Source organism: Hippichthys cyanospilos, chromosome 19 (genome assembly GCF_059441005.1).
Source record: "Hippichthys cyanospilos isolate Australia breed blue-spotted pipefish chromosome 19, RoL_Hcya_1.0, whole genome shotgun sequence".
NCBI classification, from domain to species: Eukaryota; Metazoa; Chordata; class Actinopteri; order Syngnathiformes; family Syngnathidae; genus Hippichthys; species Hippichthys cyanospilos.
Window position 1 is genome coordinate 15,969,695 of NC_142387.1, and position 15,521 is coordinate 15,985,215.

Sequence of the window (15,521 nt, forward strand, 5' to 3'; positions counted from 1 at the left end):
CTTTGATGTGAGGCTTTCGGACGTAAATGGAAAGGCAGCGCGCCAGATAATATATGACAGACTGCTGCTGAAATATTCATGCGGGCGGGCGCAACTATTTTGGGTGCCCGAAGAGCGGCAGTGACTAAGCAGGCCCGGAAGGACGTACGGGCAGGATTAATTGCGCCGGCGTGGGCGAGGGGGCACCCACGGGTAACGTGGGAGCGCGCGCGTTTTATTTATTTTTTCTTGCCGACGCAGCTGCCGGTGCGTTTGGCCTGAGAACGCCTGAAATAAGCTCACGCTAACCCACTTTCCGCGCGAGACGCGTACGTTCGCAACTTCGCGTTATGCACTGGAAAAGTAGGCTTCGTCCGCAAAAAGACAACGGCGCACCCGAGCCCATCGCTCCAAGAGAATTCCAGCCGTTTTCAGGTGGGCAAACAAGATCGGCGTTTTCGATTTGATTTCGTCTCTCTTGAATAAACCAAAGGTACGCGTTGAAAGCCGAACACCTCCAACTCTGACTGCAGACCCCGTTTTGAAACCGCGAGCCTTCGGCTAAAGCCGAATGCGAAGCTTTAAGCCTGACCGGAAAGCACGAATTTGGATAAAATCCCTAATTTACAAGCTTAACTCGAAATCCTAAAACCAAAAGCCAGCCTTGGTACCCTGCTTTGGAACCGGAACTTGAAGTTCTAACCCCGGTTTGAAAGGCTACTTTGAAATCTGTGTTGAAAAGGTTCCGCGACGGCCTCCTGCTGGCGGCCGCTCAATCAGGAAGGCCGGCCTGGCGCGGAAAGTGACAAATGCGGGCTTTGCCGTCAAGCTGACAAAATCAAGGCGAGGGCGGCGCGCGCAGCAGACAGTTTTTGCTGAAATGAGAAAAGGCCAGGTCCGTGTTGCAAAGCGGGCTCTTGGCGGCCGTCGCGCCTCGCCGCGCATCGCCGCGCCTCGCCGCGCCTCGCCGCGCCTCGCCGCCCGCACCTTGACGCCGACGCGTCCCGGCCCGCTCTCCGGAGACAAATCCTCTGACGGACGGACGGACGGACGGACGCCTGGGTATTTGTCATCCGGCTATTTGGAAAATCGCACAAACGGGAAGGCGACTATTGTGCGGGGGGGAAAAAAACAGGCCACACGCAAGTCTGCTAATGTATGGAGAGGAGACAGAATTTCATTATTAAAAACTAAATCACCGTGTGAAATATTCAGACAAAAAACGTGTACTGATTGCAAATCGGTTGTAACGATGACCACCACTTTCAAGTTCACGCTCGCTAATAAGCTAATCATTCCAGTCAGGTGCGTCAGGTAGAGAAAAACGGAAAACAAGCAGGATGCCGGCCCTCCAGGACTGGAGTTCCACGCCTATGAAAAGTCAACAAGCATCGCTCGCTCCAGTGCCAAAATGAAACCGTTTGACGATTTAGCTCCTTTTTAAACTCTCCATTCCGAAGGAATCCGATAAATGGCCCGGCCCCACACGCGTGTAATCAAAGCGTCCCTCGGTGCATCTGTATTATGGACGCTTGTCCCGCAAAAGCAAAGGAAAAGAGCGCAACGCGTGTTATCTTTGAAGCGATAAGGCGCCGTTGCTCGGCCACGCCTCAAACAGACCTTGAAATTGTATTTTCGGGAGGAGACCTTATTGATATGACGCAAAGTCGGATTGTGTTTACGTGGCCGAGGAGCGGGAGCGCGTCGGCGCTAATGTCGCCAAAACAACTTCTGTCAAATGTGCCTACGCAAGCCCTTTCTAATGACCGGGGGCGCCCAGGCCCGACCTGCTTTTGAATTATTACAAAGTATACGCGGGCCATTGTTTGAGCTGCGCTCATTTTGGAGCAAAACCTCCAAAACGCACAAAGCTAACAAAGGCACATTTTTCATGAAAGCGGGTGTTTATCGAGCCATCGACCGGCGTGAAAACGCTCAAAAGAATTCAGGCGACAAACAACGGTCCAATTTGGTAAGGGGGAGGGGCTTTTGGGTTAAAAGCCCCCCCCCCACCTGCTTCCGATGAGACGCTCGTTTATGTGTCAAGTGCTTTGTTGACGCGCGACAGGCTGATAAAGAGCCGCCGCCGTCGTGGTAATAAATAAATGAGCGGCTCACTTCAATGACGGCCAAAAATATGTCGCGGGCCGCTCAGTGGCGTTGTTGTCCTCGCTGGCAAATTGAGGCTTTCAAGGGCACTCGGAACAGGAACGGGAAAATGTATGGAATGAAGATATACAGCATAGCGCCGAGTTGATGGATGAAGGTCATGTCGTGTCATTGGGAAAAGGAAAAGTACACGGGGTAGGGTAAGGTAAGGTAAGGTAACGTAAGGTAGGTAGGTATGCCCAGGTACATGGAGGAAACGGGTGCGTGAAACGTACGTCATTTCCCATTTGGAAAGAGTCAGTGAGCCAAAATGCTGCTTTGTCTCATTTTTGTTCACGTCCCGCCCATGAGACGTACGCCGTTACCCGTATTGCGATTTTCTGATTGGTTTCACCCTCGCGAACGAGTCGCCGAGTGAACGTACCGCCGTCGCCGGTTCAATATCGACCGAGAGGATGAAGGAATCTTTTGAAGGATTCTTTGAAACGAACCGATTCTAATGATCCAGTACTTCTGAAAGAACCGTTAATCCCATCGCTAGGGTGTGTAGATACAGCAACGATAGAGTTGGTAACGTTAAGTAAGGACGCGTCAGTCAGGTTAGCCAAAGGCGCTAGGTCGACTGATCAGCGGTTAGATAAAGACTGAGTTCAAAATATTTTCATAGGCACCGGGGGACAACTGAGCAATAAATAGAATTGTTCCCCGTGGCCCGACTGGACCTGCAGACAAGCGTGAAGTTTGCGGGCCTAACTTTGGAATTAATCTCTCCGCCCGACCGCAAATCAACACAAACACTATTCCTCTTATCGCACTTTGTACGCACGAGCGCGAGTTCCGAAGGGGGACGCTCACGTTTGCCAGCCGGCGTGGGCTTTCCGCGGCGGCCGCTTTATCTTTCCGCTCAGCCTGCCGGCCGGGGCGACGGGCCGCGTCCGTTGACCGATGCTCGCGCTCCTCGCAGATAAACGGCAAACGCGATTTGTCCGATGGCGGCACCGCCGTCCGTCCGACCAAACGGAACCGTTGGGCTAGGTGCGCTTGGGGCTGAGGGTTGGTAGTTTTATGACTGAGTAGGGTTGGCTAAGTAAGAAAAAGGTGGGAATGTTGGTTGGGGAGAAGGTCAGTTCTAGGAAAGCAGCTCGGTCGAAGCAAATATTTCCTACACGTTTGCTAATACATAGCAAGTTAGTTTGATTTAAGAACAAGGTTCAAATAAGGCTTTGCGAGTGGTTGGCGGGTGAACGTGCGCCAGCCGGCGCCGGGGAGTCGCCGCACCGCTTTGGGGAACGCGTTCCAAAGGCGACACAAAATACTCAAAGGCAAGAGCGCTTCGGGACATTTGGAAAGAAGCCTCAAACCAACCGGGAAGCCAGAACCGCCATTCAAACGGCCGAGGACGGAATTGTACTTAGTAGTACGGAACGGCCTTGTAATGGCAGCTATGCTTTGTAAAGAGAGGTCTGGAGAAAAAGGTTTGGGTCTCCATCCCCTGGCCTGAAGGCGAAGGTTAGGTAAGCGGCAGATCGGCCGCAAGACGGACCAGACGGACAGGTACCGCGCTCCACGGCTCCGGTAGAAATGCGACATAGCGCCGCGTCCGCAAAGTCATTTGAGTTAGCGTCTCACACTGACACGCAAACGGATCATTTTTTTTTCCCGCCAAGATGCAACGGCCACGAAACGCGGGCGGTAGCGGCAGGCGCGCCGGGCGGCTGACACTTCATGTCCGCCTTTGACATACTGCGCCATTAACAACAAAAGCTCGACGGCGGCGGAGGGGACCGGACGGGGCCGCGTCTCGGACCCGCCTCGGCGCCTCTCCCCGCCGTCCCCGGACGCTAATAGTCCATTGATTCATTTACGATATGGCCCAGAGTCAGCCGGCGTGCGCTCCCATTATTGTCTGGCCCTCAAATCCCGCCGGCGCCGCCGCCGCGCATCCCTTTCAATCTCATCCGTCTTATTAAAACGTGACGGCGGAGCCGCCCCTCGCCTCGCCTTCCCCGGTTCTATCAGACGCTGCCGAGAAAAACAATTTGGAGGGATCGGCGGCGCTTTAGGAGCCCCGACTCGGCCGGGAGAAAATACTTTCGGGTCTGAGATGAGACGGACCGCCCGATCGATCGCTACCGCCGCGCCCTTCTTCTCTCGCCTCGATTGACAAATCCAAAGTCCGGATTATCCGTCTGTCCGCCATTTTCAGATATTCCAAACTACTTCGGAGTCTTTCTGTTCGTCCGAACGCCAGCAACGCCAGCAAGAGTAGAGTAGAGTAGAGTAGAGTAGAGTAGAGGAGAGGAGAGGAGAGGAGAGGAGAGGAGAGGAGAGGAGAGGAGAGGAGAGGAGAGGAGAGGAGAGGAGAGGAGAGGAGAGGAGAGCAGAGTAAGAGTAGAGAAGCTTGTTAGAAGCTTCATTGAAGTATTCTTTTCAGATGGATGAAGAGTTTTCCATTTTAGGGAAGATGGACAAATGTTCCACCAGCGACAAACGCACGTATAATAAAAAAAGAGCGTTTTAGGGCACATGTACGCCATTCTACCTTCAAATAATGTCTTTTGATGGCGGGCGTTAAGTGACTCTGAGGACCGGAGACCCGGAGGCGACCACAAGCACCGCGGGAAGCCACCTCGCCATTCGCCGTGAAATTCGATCTTTTTTTGACACGTTTAAAGGCTGCTATGAGATTTGCCCCCCCCCCCACTCCCAAGTGTGGGAAATGTGAGTATAGCGGTGCAAAGCGGGGTTTTGTCGAGTAGAGTAGGATCCATTGACGGCGTGGGGCTATAAAGTCCTAATCTGAGAAATGTGCGTAATGGCAAGGAATTTCACAGCATTATCGCTCGTCTTTGTTACCATGGAAACCTGCGACAAATATATTTTGTGAAGAGGTATGACACGGGTCAAGGAAACTTGGGGTGGACTGATAAGCAAGACGGAGCGTTTGAGTGACGCGTTGGCCAAATCCAATCACACGCAGCCAAACAACACAGATGCACACAAAGCCAGCGGTATCTCTGCCTCGTGGACGGTTGCCGTGGCTACGCCGGTGCGGAAAAGCAGGGAGGGCGCTTCGCAAAGTGGCGGGGAGGAAAAAAATAAATCAAAAATCAAGATTTCCTATGCTGCTCAACTTATAGGTTGCCTTACTGAGGGAGAAATCAGTTCAAGTTCAAGCATGTTAACTCATTCAATGCCATGGAGGTATTTTCACGTTTTTTTTTTTTTTTAACAGCCCAGACAATCCCAGCTTTTCTTTTGTCTTTAGTTGACTGTATATATATATATATATATGTGTGGGAAGTTGATTTGCTTTTAACCTTGGGCCACTTTCCATTTGGCACATGCTGAGACGATCCTCTCGTAATAATGAGCGCGGGCAAGGTTAAAAGAGGGAAACGGAGGCAGAGCGCGACGTGCGGCGCTCGCGCCGATATCCTTGGCGGCGTAGAAGCTGCGGGCTAACGCCATTAGGAGCTCGGGCCCGGCAGTAAATTGGCCTTGTGATAAATGGCCGCCAATACGCACCTTTAACATTTTAGCGCCCTTTTTTTTTTACTGTACACAATAAAGTCTCCCCGAGGGGACGAGGGCCTGCCGTTTTTTCCTTTTGTTTTATAAAACGGCCGCCGCGTTACCGAGTCGGCCCCGGGAAAGTTTTGTAAGCCGCCGCCGCGTTTACGAGGAATCGATCCGGGCCGGAAAAGCGCCGCCGGCTTTTGGCTTTCAAACGCGATTTCCCAGAATGCTGTAGGAGCGCTTTCCATTTCCCGGGTGGGAGCGCGCTTCGTGTTTCACACGCGTTTGAAACATTTTTCTCTTTTTGTCAAAAGCGGAAAAGGTGGGCAAAATGTTTGCTAACCCCGAAGCTAAGAGTTAGCGGGCGGCGCCGTTTGCAGGAAGCGATGCCATTCAATGAAAAAACTAAAGTTGCGAGAGGCGATCCGATTGGCGGTATTCGTCGGCTATTCTAGCGGCTAACGACAGGAATTGCACATAATGAGAGTTGCGCGGCGAAAGGCTTTTCTTCCCTGAGTGATTCGGCAGTCTCGCACACGGCTTCAAAGCAGTTTTGCGAATGGAAACAATTGCAAGTAAGTGTAAGCGTGTGCTCGGCCTCAAACGACGCGGTGGCTCTCGGTGGCGACGGCAAACACCCTGAGATCCTTTACTGCATTTACACATACTGTATATATTAGTATCGACGCATGCAAGGTGCTTTAATGGAGCATTTTCATTCCGCTCCGTCAATACGCGGCTTATGTTAGAGCTACTCGCTTTGACTTGCGAGCGGGAATTTGACATACGAGACATTTGCAAGTAGCAGATGGCTTTGACGCTTGCGAGCTCAACTCACTTCACGGGGAGTCGTTTAGCTTTTGTTTTTTAAACTTTTGCCGCTAACGCCGTCCGCAAGCTAAGTCGGGCGATTTTCCCAGGAAACGGCGGCTAAAAGATCCAAATGTGACGCGCGCCCGCTGCGCAAGGAGCCAAATGAGCGTTAATAGCTCTCATCTGCCGCCAAACATCTGAGCGCCGCCTAATAAAAGTCGTCTCTTTGTGGAACTCGCTGTTCCTCTCGTGCTCATCTTCCTGGCGAAGAAAAGCGCGTAATATGTTTGGGGGGGGGGGGTCACAAATGCCCCCATTCATACACAGAGCACCCAAAAAAGGAAAACACAAAACGTCAACTGGAAAAATTTGCATGAATGAAAGAATCGAGGGAGAGGTTTTCAAGGTCAATCCATCCATCTGGCAAGGATGCTTTTTGTTTTTGTTTTTTTCCTTCTGATTTGGAATTTATCCAGCGTGCCGCAAGTTAGCGGTCCTGGAATTCGCCTGTTTTAGCATTTTGGGGGCTTGGAACGGATTAGGCTGGTTGCATGTAAAAAATGTCTCTACTTATGAAAGATTCTACTGATGAAAGATTCACGTTATGAAATAACTTCCGCGACCGATTCGTTTCGGAAGCAGAGGTAGCACCGGACGCACATTTGCGCCAGGATGCGCGGTTTTGCCAACGTTGGTGAGCTTTCGGGTATAAAAGACGGTTCATTGATCAGACAAAAAAAAAAAAAAAATGAAAGCCAAAATTGAGAGCCGACATTTGATGGCCTATACCATCTAATATCGGAGATTGTGTGGGCTATGCCGCGGCCCAAAATAGTCCATTTGGCATTGAGCGCGCCAAGAAAATCTGCAACGATAGCTTTGTAGGCGAGTCATTGATCGGAACGGCCGTTGGGGAATAAATACTCTAATAGCCAAACAATAAGTTCAAACGCAAACACGAGACGGATCGCGCTTGTTATTTTACGCATACAAATATGAATGGATAAAGTCCATGAAACAAAGAGGACCCCGGGCCATGAAATGAGATGGGCCTCGTGAATATGAATGTCCGTGTAGGCTGCGCTGGTGGGAAGCTTCGCACATTGTTCTTATTTTCCAAGAAATGCACTTGACTTCAAAATACAAATAAAATGGGAAAACGCCTTCCTTCAGCGCCTGTCATTTCATGTCTTAGGGCGGAAAGACAAACTTTAGTTTCACGTTAAGTGTGAGGAGATTATTTTGAGTCACGGTGACATCAGGAACTTCCAATAAAGACAGATTTCAAAAGAAACAAAACCGGGGTAGGAATGATGCATCTCAGCAACTTTTGAGGTCTAAAAAAAAAAAAAAAGAGCCCGGACCTTGGCGCTTTCTCCCTCTTTTGACGCTTTTTGACTGCGTTTTTGTGTTGGCTTTTCTCCGCTCCGCTGCGACTGCGACAGGCCAAAACGACGCGCGACCCGCCCTGAATTCGTCCGTTTCGACTTTGCGAAGCCAGATGCTGTTTATGGCGTCCTGCGAGGACAAGCCCGTTAGATTCCCGCCGGCCGGTTTGAAGGCGTCGTCTTTATCAGACGTTGCGGGCGGGCGCGAGGTCAAGCGGGGGAACCGCGAGGGAACCCCGTACCGCCGGAAGGAAAACCCGGGTTACCTTCACGCGCTTAGAAATAAATTGCCGGCTGACGGTCGGCGTTGACGTTGAAGATGCGCTAATTAGGGAAGAAAGGGGATGCCGGCTCCGATCTAACGCCTTTGTCTGGCGGAAATAAGCTTCCCGTCCTTCCCCGGAGCGGCCCGTTTGATTTTTCCACGCCACGCGGGGCAGGCGATCCGCTAGCCTTAACAAGACGCTTCTTATGGCAGCCGCGAGCGGGGTCAACTAACGTTAAAAGACGTCCTCCCGCACGTTGGATGTGAACCACTTCAACGCGTCTCACACGGAAGATCAAAAGCCGCCCGGAATCACAAAAACCTCCATGTCCCCCCCGTTAAAAATCCCCGAGCAGGAGTATACGTTTCCCAAGTTGAATGACCGAGCGCTATTTCTCCTCAGGGTGGGCGCCCCGCAGGAAAATGTGCTTTCCGGCGTCGGGATGCATGACGGACGCCCGGCGTCGGCCTCCTTCTAATCAGCTTTTCAGCGACGGGAAAGAAAAGTTCACTTATGTGAAAAGGTCGAGCGGTTCCAACCTTAAACAGGCCTCCAGCCTTAAACAAGCGAGACTTACCGCCATTACCGGGAGTGTTTATTTATCATTTTTCAGTAAGTCCAAAATGAACAATATTGCGATTTTGAATGGCAGTAAATAAGCCCGACATGGGCTAAATTTGACATTTGCAGGGTGTACCTCTGGACCCCCCATTTGCAAGCATTTAGAAGGGACTGCTTCTTTCAACAACCTGCACTCGTTTAGCCTACTGGAGTTTTTTTTTTGGATTGCACTATTTGTTTGACTTTTAGCAGCAAGTAAACTCATAGCAATTGGAAATGAAGCAAAATGTAGCTTGGCAACAGCGACTTTTGTGAACTCGCGCCTTTCTGTTGGCAGCCATGTTTGCGGGGGCGGCTAGGAAATGATAAATATTTAATTGCGTGGAATTTCCTTAAATTCTTTCCCATTAAACAGCTCATGAATATTTAGTCGGAAATGTCCTGAGGCATTTGGCCGTGCGTGCGTATGATGGTTATGCTGAAGAGTGAAAGGAAAAAACCGTGGAAAAAAAAGAAAAAAAGGGAGTTTGTTAGGGGATTTCTTTTGAAGTTGGAGAGCAGTGATTTAGTGAGCGGCGTCCATCTCGGACGGCGCCCGGCTAGCTACTCCAGATCTGTCCAACAGAAGCCCCGGAGGGGATCTGCGGCCGCAAGCTTAGGTTTGGAGTGGCAAAGAAGAGGATGGCGGTTGTTGGGTGTCTTCCATCGACAGGCAGAGGGAAAATCATGCAGGACGCCGGCCCTCCAGGACTGAAGTCCGATATTGGTGTTCTAGATGATTAGGGTCATTTTCAAACTCTGCAGTACTCTGCGGGTGTTATGTTGATGATAGCGATCCATTTTCTTTATTACAAATGATGATAGAATATAGGATGTTGCAGGCTCGGAATCCAAAAATACGGTTTTATTAACCATAGAGTGAAAAATTGCATTTGATAAAGTATTTTCAAAAATGCGAATTTTGGTCCGCGGCTAGCCGCCAGACTGGTAAACAGACTTTTTCCGCCGTCGGTGGTGCTTCTCGGGCTCCGGGAAAAAAAAACAACAAAAAAAACACAGCTCCGCCGACGCATTTGACCGAGCGGGGGCCCTTTGCGGCGAGACGAGCAGTACGGCTAATGAGGGAGAGGAGGCGCGGCGGCGGCGATCGATGGTAGCGAGCGCCACCCTGGGCCCCGAGCGCCGTCCCGGGCGGCCGCACGTTGTCGACGTGTCCGTAATCAACTGTTATGGCTCCCGACAACACCTGAGTCCCCGCGCCGCGCCGCGCCGCGCCGCGCCGCGCCGCTCCGGTCCTCGTATATACCGGACACATGATTAAGTACGCTAGGATAGCTGCCGCCAGCTCGTATCCGTTTTCAATACACATTCATTACTACAAATACAACATCTTTTAGCATATATTCAAACCCACTAGCAAATCTACACAGCATTTATCTATCTTTTAAAATGATATATAATACATGGATTTAGCTCAAAAAGCGCCAGTTACAGCAAGGGATTACACCTCACAATCACTTGAGCTAGCTAATTAGCTAATGTCAAGATGAGATGTGTTTTTACGATTAGGCCCATGTCAAAGAAAATTAAAATAGACGAATTGGTTAGCTCTAATTTTACTAAAATTATATATATATATATGTGGATTTAGCTCAAAAACCCCAAAGTTACAGCAAGATAGTTAGTGCATCCTACAATGGTTTGCGCTAGCTAGTTAGCTAATGTCAAAATGTGATGCGTTTTCACAAAATTGAGAATCGAGAAATTGGTTAGCGCTACTTCTAACCATAGATCCTTTTAAAATGTTTAGTTGAAAAAGCGCCAAAGTTAGAGCAAATTTGAAATCCCCGATTTGGAGAAAAACACATATACATTTTCAACGGTGCGCGTGGTTGCCGTTTAAGCAGCAAAAAGATGAAAAATTGCTTTCATTTAAAACTGTTCCTACTCCGGATTATTCTTCATACTTCTCATTTTAAAAGGATTATAATGAGAACGTTTGGTAATTAATCACCTCGTTGACTTGCCAAGTCTCCGCCAAAAAAAAAAAAAGATTATCAGTACGCGCCAGAATGTCGTGTAATTATTCAGCCGATGAGGAGGGCCAAGTTGTTGTAACGGCAGAGAAAAACAACAGCAAGTGCAAAACAAGGCACTCAACTTCAACAAGTATTCCAAGGTCAACGTTTAACGTTTTTGCCGTGTGCAATAAAAGAAGAATTGTCACTTTTTTCAGTTTTAGACTAACCTGTAACCTGTGTAAACACTATTTAAAAAGTAGTTAAAAGTTGATGTTTATTGCTTTTTTTCTTTTGTAAAACAGTTCATCATGCACACCCAATGACTAATTTTGGCTAAGAGTGCAAAGCAATTGAAAAAAAAAAAAAAAAAGCTCCAATCGGTAAGCGGCGGGTTAGCCGCTCATTTTCCAGCCCGGTAGGTGTCCACCGGCGGCCATGTTGACATTTCCCGAGCCATTGATTGCTGTCATAGCGTCGACCTTTGGTCGTGAGCTTTGGCGCGAGCCCCGCGGGGGAGGCCCGCCGTCCCCCGGACGGGCGCAAAGCGGCCTTCCTATTGATCGCTCAGAAAAACGGGGAAAGAAATCCTAAATAAGGCGGGCCAAGTCACGGAGGCCAAGGAAAAGCCTGCGTGTGCAAATCAATGGTGACCTCAAATTTTTCCATCCCGGATCGACGTTTTGAGCTCCTTCCACAAACCCGATATTTCAACTTGGGGCTGTATGATTTGATCGCGACGGTTTAACAACGATAAGCAATAATAAACGGCAAGGGCATATTTAGAGCTTACAAAGGGCATTCTTGCAGGTGCTGCAATGCAAATGTCTCGCTCGCCATTACAAAAATAAAATCATGCTCAAATTGCTAAAATAAAAAACACCTACATTATCGTGATGTTGCTCTCTCGAGCGTATTTGAAGCTAACAACATTTTCTTTTAAAGGCAATTCAACTTTTTGGCCATTTTAACCATGTAACCACGTGGCGGAAATTTTGACCCAACTCAAGCCTTTAATGTGTGACATTAAAAGAGAAGCATACAAAAAAAAAAACACCTTCAGGCTACAATATTGCAAAGATTGTCAAAACATGACGACTTTCAATACGCCAAGACGCCGTCCTTTCCAAATGGGAGGTGGAGAGGTACACCTTATAGCCCATGTCAGGGTCATTTACTGCCATTCAAAATTGGAGAGCTTGTCAATTTCGGACTTACTGAAAAGCCCGACTTTTATCATGCATTTCCTCCCAATTCTGCATTAATCCGTTCAAAAGCGGCTGGCAAACGGGGCGCAATAGAAATTTTTGTGTTCAATGACTTCAATGGTCGGCTTAGGCTGGACTCCCATATTGCAAAAGTCTTCAAAAGCCATAATACTCATAGTATATATAGTATATATACATAGTAAATGTATATATACATTTGGGGGGGGGGGCTAGCTGGGGGGCTACACGCCTTCTCCCGCGGCTTCCCTTTAGCGAACGGCTTCCCGTTCCGCCTTTCGGGAAGAATTCTCTCAGACGGAAAAGTGGAGGAAACGTCTCCATCGGGGGCGACGATTTTTTTTTGCGGGAACTCTGACCTCCCATGATTGTTTTTTTAACGGCAGAAGAGAGGTGGTCGGCGCGCTCATGAAAATCTCATGGCGCCGAAGCGCGAGGCCGAAAGCCGGCGGGGCTTTGCGCGTCCACGCAAAAAAAAAAAAAAAAAAAAAGCCCAAGACGGTTTCCCTTCTGGGATGACGGAAGCTGTCAAGAGCCCCAAAGTCCCAATTTGAGGGTCGGCGGCTCCCTCCCGCTTTGCGTCAGAGCAATTTGTCTCCCCTCCCCTCCGGGCCGCCGGCTCTCCGGAACGTCAAATTGGAACTCCTTGCAGATAGCGGAGGGGATGAAATCCGGGGGAGCGCCACGCTTACAAGGTGATAAAGGCGAGTGCTTGGTGAATAATAGGCAAAAAAAAAAAAATCTCGAGAGGGATCTGCGGCATATTCATGGGCTAATATTTAAATCCATATATATGCTTATTGGCAGATGTTTTATTCATGGCTTGCATTCTCTGCAGCGGGAGCAGAAAACAGCCAATAAAAAGTGTCATTCCGCCGCATCGGTTCCGTTTGACGCGGGACGTCGGCGCGCCGCGCAGAGCGACACGTGTCGCCGCCGCTCGCGGAAAGGCACGGCATGAGATGAGGACTCGGGATTTTAAGTATACATCCTTTTGCAAACGAGTACCTACTGCATAACACAATTTGACAAGAAGTCGCTTCATGTTCCAATTCATTTGCCCTTCATTTGAAAACGCAGCGTTCCTATGGCGGCATTATAAAAACATTCCATTCCGTTTGTTGGTTTCCTGCAGAAATCCTGTTGAAATGTTTCAATTTGAGAACCGATGTGTTTCCATGGTTACACATCCTCAGAGCTGAACCGTAGCACTCTTTGGTTTTGTTTCAGGCGGGTACACGTTTATGGTTTCCCTTGTAAAGGTCAGCGAAATTCAGAAGCCCAACCGGCCCGCGTTTCAGTCGCCCCGGCTCGCTTGGCGGAAATGAAACATCCCGGTTAGCCGTTAGCAACTCGAGTGCGGGACTTACAAGCGTGCGCATTGAAAGAAATGGGAAAAGGATGAACCCCGGCCCCGCTATTACCCGCTTGGCGTGAGATGCGCGCTCTCATTATTACGCATGGCGAGCAATTTCACAGCTCATAGATTTATTTTGGTGGGGCGAGCGATGCCGACGCGCCAAGTGGCGCTCCTGCAGAGGTGACACAAAAACACGTCGCTAATGTAGGGTGTGTGGGTATGCGTGCGCCTTTGGTTTTCGCTACATGGTGGGGACCATAGCTCAGGTTTCACTGTCTTTGCGGGGACCGCTGGGACTTGTGGGGCGCATTTTGGTGGCTTTGAATTGGATTTTGGTTGAGCTCGGAGTGAGGAAAGCGGCGGTGAGGGTTGAGGTTAGCGGCTAGGACGGGGCGGCAACCTCAAGATGCACTTTGTTGCAGTGGTTTGGGCAAACAAATCATTCTTGGTTCAGATCCATTCAATGGACGGTTTAAAAAGCGACGCCATCAATGAAATTTTTGCGTGCTTGTTTACATTTGTACTTTATGTATGGCCGTTTATATGGGGACAAGGCGCAAAAACTGAGATTAAGTAAAAGAAAGCACACTTGCATAAAACTGTTTTTAAATATTTTAAGGGTTTAGGTTGCAATGTGATGTTTTCCCCCATTCTTCAGTTAGTACTTTTGACAAGTCATCTTTCAGCGTCATTTCTGATTGAAAAGTTTCACTGACCCATCCATGTTGCAACCCCTGCCACTCCTGTAGCTTCTATTCTATGCACCTTATAATGCGGTGCGCTCTATATATGAAACACTTTTAAAATGGGCCATTTGTTGAAGGTGCGGAAAATACGGTAATAAAGTTTGACTGACTCGCCGGATTGTTTCGTTGACATTTAGTGCAGCTCCATCTAGTGGCCCAGCCACTACCGCAGCTTTAATTCTCGACACCTTATAATGCGGTATGCCTTGTAAATGAAAACATTTTTAAAATAGGCCATTCATTGAAGTTGTGCGGTATAATCCAGTGCGCCTTAATAGTGCGGAAAAGACAAGAAAAGACGATTTGAACACATTTTTTTCTGTCCTTAACACGACATCGAATCGGGACTTCAAATCGGGCCTTGTAATCAGGACACCGCTATTTTTCACAAAAACAAAATCAAACCGGATAACAAGTTTCGGGGATTATTGTGCCCTAAATGAAAGCTGACACGGTTGGGCTGAAATAACAAGCAGGCGCCAAAAGGCACCCGCGTCGTTCCCCCTGGAACAATACGGCAAACAAAGAGCTTTTTGCCCGGTGCCTAGCGATAAGGTTCACGTTATCAGTGAGCCCAGAAGGGGCTGTTACTGTCGCTCCCAACAAACAACAACAACAGGGCCGCAGCCTCGCTTATTTTAAATGCATCCATTAGCGACATGCGCTCATTTTTTTTTTTTTTATTAGGTTCAACTAATTGCAATGATTTGATGATTACGTGCGGGCTATCGATGTGACGGCGTGCAGAGAAGCCATTAAAAAGCGAGAACCCTTCACAGTCAGCTGGTAAAGTTTTTTGCACTTAGGTGAGTCGATGCCAACAGAGCTAGCTCGTTAACATTAGCAACTAATCTATTAAAAAAAGGCCGTCGTTTAAGATGAGCAGATTTTTTAAAATAACTATTGGCTCTAAAAAATAAACTTTCTATTGAGGTTTGAGATGACCTACTGTGTGAGTGGTCACTGAATGCACACCGTCCTTCCTCACTACAAAATGTAATTACAGCGACCAGAGGTGGCGCCAAAAACAAAGATCAAGTGAAACAACGCATACATGAATTAACTGTCGAACTAGTTTGAAAACATCATGATTTCGGGGGCGCCCCGGTACCATTTCATCCACAGACCGCTATCCGGTAAAGCGAGGGGCTGAATACGAAAATTCAGAAAGCTAATGTTTGGGGGTGGCTTAGCTACAATTGCTTCGAGCTAATGCACGGCTACCCGGCCGCCAATATCTGCAACATGCTGTAAGCTAATGGCGTCGGGGGCACGCGCCTGAAAAAGATTAGCAAGTACAGGAGCTTTTAACAGGAACAAATCCCGCTTGTATAACACTCAAGATACTCACAGCGCTCCAGTTTTTTTCCATTCGTATCCCATTTTGGGGGGGGGTTAAAAGCGTTCTGAGCCTTCTGACCAGGTTTTTCCATATGTACATTAGCGCGTATTCGTTCCAAGCTGGTCGCAGTCGTCTCCTTGATCTGGAAAAGATGATTTTCATAAGCTCTACGGCGCAATGAATGAAAGGCCGTG

At 48.8% G+C, this 15,521-nt stretch overlaps 1 protein-coding gene across 1 annotated transcript in view; it reads right to left on the minus strand.

Annotated features, from left to right (window-relative positions):
• The window catches only part of cdh19 (cadherin 19, type 2), a 104,821-nt gene extending 89,357 nt beyond the window's left edge, over positions 1-15,464 (minus strand). The window contains exon 1 of the mRNA XM_088401608.1: positions 15,337-15,464. The gene's annotated coding sequence lies outside the window, so the exon portion shown is untranslated. The remainder of the gene's footprint in view (positions 1-15,336) is intronic.
• Positions 15,465-15,521: the final 57 nt, after the last annotated feature.